Here is a 7,171-nt window from a genome sequence, read left to right on the forward strand (position 1 = left end):
GAACATAACTTTGATTTTTTAAAAGCACAAGAATTAGAAATAGATAGAAAAATACAATGCTTGAATAATAAATTTAATATAGAAAAGATACCTACAAAAGTTGAAATAGAAAAGCTAATAAAGACTATAACAGGAAAGCCTAACGAATTAGAAATAAAAACAACTAAATTAGTTACAATAATTACTAGGCAGGCAGCAATAATAACTACTGAAGTCAACGAATTAAAAAAGACAATACAACGACTAGAAGAAAAACTCCTTTCATGAATGATTTATGTCAAGATCCATCATACGCTAAAGCCCTAAAATTTACAGTTAGCATCCAACCAGATCCACAAGGATTGTCTGATCACCAACCTGCAAGTAAATCAGATCAAGTAATTATTAAACAAAATAATACCATAATAGCACTATTGTTAGAATTAAACAAAATATTAGATAAAATAATAAAAGAGAAAGAAGCTCTAAAAGAACAACCTAGGAACTTTGAAATAGAAGAATTAATAACCCAATTAAAAAATATTGAAATCACTCCATACAAAGACAGACCAATAACAACTAGAAAGCCTCAAAAATGGACTTTCTTTCAGGTAGAAGAGGAACAGCCGAAGAAAGACCACGAGTAAGTTTCTCTGAGAATAGAATAGGAAATAGCCTTATATCACGAATTTTAACACGACACAAACAAGAGGATAAACAAATCCAGGAATTAAACCAAGTAATAGATATAGATAAAGACATAAAAATATTCCAACAGAATCAGTTAAACCTACTTAACACAAATATATTATATGCTACAGGATATTTTGCGAGAAATAATCAGCTATTTAGACATTATAGATGTAATAACCCTCCAGGTCATTTTTAAATTAAAGAATTCTTTCCCTCGTATAGAGCATTCCTGTAGCGACCCCAAGTCATTTATGACTTGCTGGCACTGACTGTTCGGTCGCCTGGTCGTTCGTTTGGGTTTTAGGCCCATTTCCCTGTTTTGGAGATTTTATAACTTGAAAAGTTGACTTTGGTCAACCTTCTTGGAAGACGTGCTCAGATGAAAATTCTGACAACTAGGTTAGCTTCGGAATATCGATTTTGGTCTAGAACGACCCTTTGTTCATTTCCCGAGGCTTTAGATGGCAGTTGTGGAATCTGGCTCAAAACGATACTGGGTGTGGGACCCACTTTTCATCGAAGCGATCTCCAAATAGAAATTCCGCCTTCACCGTTGAGTCCAAAATATCATTTTCAATCAGAGTCCATATATGGTTTGTATTTTTTCGACTCCGAACGAGTCCGGAACATCAAAATTTAAGTTTGAAGGGTTGTAGAATTCTAACGCGGTGGTGACGTGGCAGAGCCATGCGATGCCACGTGGCAGCGGATGGAAATCTGGGAATTTCCAGATTTTAGGACGAATTTCGTCCATTATTTCTTTCACATCTTCAACATAAGATTTCTCCTCCATTTTAAGCCCGAATTAAGTGATTCAAAAGGCTAACTTCAAGAGAATTTTGTGGCGAATCTAGAGGTGATCTCAGGAACGCGAGGGGAGGCTTCGTTTGAGGTAAGAAATCGAATTTAGCTACTGCTAGGGTGGTTTTCGAAATGAATTGTTGTTGAATTTTGAAATGTGAGATCTTGATCATCTTAGGTCCTTATTGAGCCATTCTTAAGGCTAACTTGTAGAGTTTTTCGCAAGGACCATCGTGGTATAATCTGTTTGGATTGGAAGGGTCTCTTTTTCCAGAAATAGGTGATCAAGGGGCTGCTAGTGTTAATTGTTGTGGCTGATTTGCTATGTTTTAGGCATCTATTTGTGCTAAATTTTGGGGTATTAGTTTAGTAAGGTATTTGGGACGTTTTCACGGATTCGTTTTCGGGATTCCAATTGTGGGTCCCACAATCCCATTTTAGACCCGATTTTGGGTCCGTCTCCGAAAAATATAATTTTAGTGTCAATATATTCGTAATGATGAGGTGATTAACCTTTTGTTAGTGGGGAAGCATTTGGAGACCGTTCGGAGGGGAAAAGTTTTGGTACCGTGAGTTGGAGCACGCGTGGTCGGCTTTCAGGTAGGCTATGGCTTTCCCTCGTGAGATTGAGCATGTTTAGGCATTTGTTATTGATTTGCTTGAGTATGGAGGGGTTCGGGTGTCGAGCATGCTAAATTTCTATAATCCCTGTCTTAGACCTTATTTCGGGAAAGTGTTGGATTATGACAGCATGTCTCTTGATATTATTGAACATCCATACCTTGTGGTGTATATGATAATATTGATTTGAAGTATGTTTGGCCTTAATCTCGGCTTAGACTAGTGTTGCCATAGACTTGCGAGATTTCGGATGTCGTTGGGCAGTATAACTTTTTCCGATGTCGTTTCGGACGTCAGCTCCTTGTAGACTGATATAGCAGACTTGAGTCTGATAGTCGGTAACTCAGTTTATGACCTTGTATCCATAATGTCCTGCTTTTCTATTAGCTACAGTACCCGGTTAGAGTCCGTGGTCCAGCTTACTTATGTCCAGGCTTAGCTACAATACCCGATTAGAGTCCGTGGTCCAGCTTACCTGTGATCTGGTTTTGGCTACAGTACCCGGTTAGAGTCCGTGGTCCAGCCCACCTTGCCCGACCTTTGGCTACAGCACCCGGTTCGAGTCCGTGGTCCAGCCCATATAGGTTGACTCATTAGCTATAGTACCCGGTTCGAGTCCGTGGTCCAGCTTGCACGTGGTGTATTCCCAATTCCTCACTACAGCTTCAGTTTAGTCTTGATTACTCTCATCTGTAGGTTGAGGTTTTGGAGGTTGGAGAGATTCCGATTAAAGTCCGGGACGTAATGAGATCCTGGAATATGATTGGGAATGGTTCAGTTAAAAGTCCAGAAATTGGTAATATTGTGATAGACCTTCTAGCTCCATTATTTTACTTCAACTGTCGGTGCATCTGCCGGGCTTATAGGGGTCCGTGCAGGTGGTTTCTTTTATTGTGCACGAGCGTACCCGTCGGGTTTATGGGAGCCCGGCGGAGTTACTTAGATTACTTGTCTTTTTTGCTTGTACGCTCGTGTATATACCCCCATTTACTACTCTTTGCACTTGATGTGACCCTTTATTTGCATTTCAGTTCACTGTTGCTTATCTTGCTTAGTCGGCCTATGATGTCTACTGGGTACCTGTTGTTTTGGTACTCATGCTACGCTCTGCATCTATTTTGTGATGCAGGTCTGAGCACTAGTAGCCAGCGTTGATTGAGCTTGGAGTAGACTTATCCGAAGACGGGGGTGAGCACACGGCGTTTTGTACTATTTCAGTCTCCATCTGTATATATAGACTTGTCTTTTTCCTTTCGAGACAGTCCAGTCTCTGTTGTCCAGTTTTGGGACTGGTACTCATTTTGTAGTAGCTCTGTACTGGTGACTTCCAAGTTCTGGGATGAATCTTTATTTGTATATATGTTTTGGGTTGCTTCCGCCTGTTTATGTTGTTATTTTCCTACTCTTGTTTAATTTCTACCCTCAGACCCATTACTTGTTGTTCCGGGTTACGGGTTGACTTACCTGCTGGTGGGTTATAGTAGGTGCCATCATGACTTGATAAATCGGGTCGTGACAAATTGGTATCAGAGCCCAGGTTCGTCGGTCTCACTTGTACAGAGCTAACGTCTAGTAGAGTCCTGCAGATCGGTACGGAGACGTCCGTTACTTATCTTGGGAGGCTACAGGATATCTTTAGGAACGTGTCGCTTTTGTATCACTGTCGTGCATTGTGTGTCTTATCGGTTTCTGAAAATCTTACTTGTACCACTCTTTTATAGGGATGGCTCGCACGCGTGGTAGGGCCCCAGCTAGGGGTAGAGGCCGACCTCAGGTCGTTCCAGAGTTACACCACCAGCCCAGGACCGAGAGCAAACTCCGGAGCCGGTGATAGAGCCACCAACAGCTCCAGCACAGCAGCAACCGATGGGCCCGGGACCAGCCCAGCCACCGCCCGAGCCTGTGGCAGCTCCAGATATACAGGCGATGCTCGTACAAATACTAGCTGCCATTGGGGTATGCAGCAGGCCCCAGTTCCAGCTGTTCCACTACTGCAGGGCCAGCCTACACCAGCGGTACCGGTTGTTCAGCAGCTAGCGGCACCGGTTGTTCAGCCTGACGATTTGGAGGGCGTCATGCCACTACGGGAGCAGAAGATCTCGGGGTGTTCCTTCGACTATCACCGCCGAGGTTTTCTGGGGCAGTGGGGGAGGATGCCCACGAGTTTCTAGTTACTTGCCGCGAGCGGCTACAGACTTTGGGTTTAGTGGAGTCGAAAGGAGCAGACTTCACCGCTTACCAGTTAGACGGTCCCGCCAGGCAGTGGTGGCATACATACTTAGAGACCAGGCCAGCTAGGTCTCCACCGGTCACATGGACTGAGTTTTCAGAGGCCTTCTTGGCCCGATTTATTCCCAGGAGCATCAGAGATCAGCTCAGAGATCATTTTGCTCGGTTAGAGCAGGGCTCCATGACAGTATCAGAGTATGAGGCCCGATTCCACGAGCTCTCCAGGCATGCCGCCATGATATTACCTACTGAGGAGGAGAGGGTTCGTTGTTTTGTTCGGGGTTTGAGACTACAGTTGCGGATTGAGACTCAGTCTTTAGTCTCAACGGGCCGCTCATTTCTGGATGTAGTGGACCATGCCCGCACTATCGAGCAGCTCCGTCGCGAGGCCCAAGGGGGCAGCGGCAAGAGAGCTAGACAGGAGGATAGCCATGATAGGCGCCGTTTCAGACCCCGAGAGTCTTATGATAGATCTCAGCAGAGGTTTCAGTCGGGTCAGTCTAGTAGCCCCTTCCAGGCCTCTCTCCAGGCATCGGAGGGTGATCAGCACCGCCATATTGGTTTTAGTGCTGGTCCTAGTCGGGGCTGAGATAGTTCACAGATGGGTTCTTCTGGCCGGGGTAGCCGACCTCCAGCTCTCAGTCGACAGTCCCAGGGGTGTTATGAGTGTGGGGAGTAGATCATTGGGCCCGCGAGTGTCCCCATCGCAGGTTAGCCTTACCCGCTCCATAGGCAGCTAGGCATGTGCCAGCACCTCCAACTAGAGGCAGAGGCCAGGGACAGGACCGTAGGGGTGGTCACCAGGGTATACGGGGTGGTCCCCGAGGAGGCAGATTAGGGGGCAGAGCCGATACACAGGGTAGGGGAGTCCAGGCCCACTTTTATGCAGCTCCAGCTAGAGCAGATGCTGAGACCTCGGATGATGTGATCACAGGTACAGTGTTATTATGCCATCAGCCCGCATCCGCCTTATTTGATCCAGGCTCTACTTATTCCTATATATCTGTTTATTATGCTTATCGATTGAGTATGATCCTAGAGCTATTGGTTGAGCCGTTGCGTGTTTCAACCCCGGTAGGTGATTCTTTAGTAGTGGATCAGGTATTTAGAGCTTGTGTGGTGACTATTCAGAGGCGAGACACTAGGGTTGATCTTATTTTGCTTGATATGGTGGATTTTGATTTGATTTTGGGTATGGATTGGTTATCTCCCCACCATGCGGTCTTGGATTGCTACGCTAAGACCGTTACTTTAGCCATGCCTGGTATTCCACCAGTGGTGTGGCAGGGCTCTTGTAGTCGCACGCCAGTTGGGATGATATCTTTTGTTCGGGTCCAGAGGTTGATGGCTAGCGGGTGTTTGGCTTATTTAGTTTATGTTAGAGATGTTAGTAGGGAGGGTCCTACCGTTGATTCAGTACCTATTGTTCGAGAGTTTACAGATGTGTTTCCTGCCGATCTGTCTGGTCTCCCTCCTGATCGTGACATTGACTTTTCTATTGAAGTAGAGCCAGGCACTAAGCCCATTTCTATACCACCGTACCGTATGGCCCCCGTAGAGCTCAAGGAGCTCAGTGTTCAGATTCAGGATCTCTTAGATAAGGGATTCATTCGGTCTACTGTATTGCCTTGGGGTGCCCCAGTCCTCTTCGTAAAGAAGAAGGACGGTACTATGCGATTGTGCATCGACTACAGGCAGTTGAACAAGGTGACGGTGAAGAACCGTTACCCCATGCCTAGGATTGATGATCTATTTGACCAACTTCAGGGTGCCGTGGTATTTTCTAAGATTGATTTAAGATCCGGCTACCACCAGTTGAGGATTAGGGCAGCGGACGTCCCTAAAACTGCATTTAGGACTCGTTACGGCCACTATGAGTTCCTAGTGATGTCTTTTGAGTTGACTAATGCCCCTGCCGCGTTCATGGACTTGATGACTAGGGTGTTTAGGCTGTACTTGGATTTATTTGTCATAGTCTTTATAGATGACATTCTAGTATACTCGCGGAGCCGGGAGGAGCATGAGCAGCATTTGAGGATAGTGCTTCAGACTTTGAGAGGCCAGCGACTTTATGCTAAGTTCTCAAAGTGCGAGTTTTGGCTTGAGTCCGTATCATTCTTGGGGCACGTAGTGTCTAAGGATGGCATTATGGTAGATCCCGCTAAGATTGAGGCCATTCGTGATTGGGCCAGGCTCACCTCTGTGACTGAGATTCGTAGCTTCGTCGGATTGCAGGCTACTGTAGGCATTTTGTTGAGGGATTTTCTACTATAGCAGCGCCTTTGACTCGGTTGACTCGCCAGGATGTTCTGTTTGTGTGGTCGGAGGAGTGTGAGAGGAGCTTTCTGAGGCTTAAGGAGTTGCTTACCACCGCTCCTATATTGACTCCAGTTGAGGGAGAGGGGTTTACTGTTTATTGTGACGCATCCGGCATTGGTTTGGATTGTGTACTGATGCAGCAGGGCCGCGTTATTGCTTATGCGTCGAGGCAGCTTAAGTCGCACGAGCGCAACTACCCCACTCATGACTTAGAGTTGGCGGCGGTGGTTTTTGCGCTTAAGATTTGGAGGCATTACCTAAATGGAGTTCGATGCGAGATCTATACTGATCACAGGAGCCTTCAGTACATTATGAGCCAGAGAGATCTTAATTCGAGACAGCGCCGTTGGATTGAGCTCCTGAAGGACTATGACCTCTCTATTCTCTACCATCCGGGCAACGCAAATGTAGTAGCGGACGCCTTGAGTCTGAAGGCAATGAGTATGGGTAGTCTAGCTTTTCTTTCTATTACGGAGCGACCATTAGCTTTGGACATCCAGTCCTTAGCTAACCGGATGTACGGCTTGAT

Source organism: Solanum verrucosum, unplaced genomic scaffold, assembly GCF_900185275.1.
Source record: "Solanum verrucosum unplaced genomic scaffold, falcon-dt-bn FXZP01000163.1, whole genome shotgun sequence".
NCBI classification, from domain to species: Eukaryota; Viridiplantae; Streptophyta; class Magnoliopsida; order Solanales; family Solanaceae; genus Solanum; species Solanum verrucosum.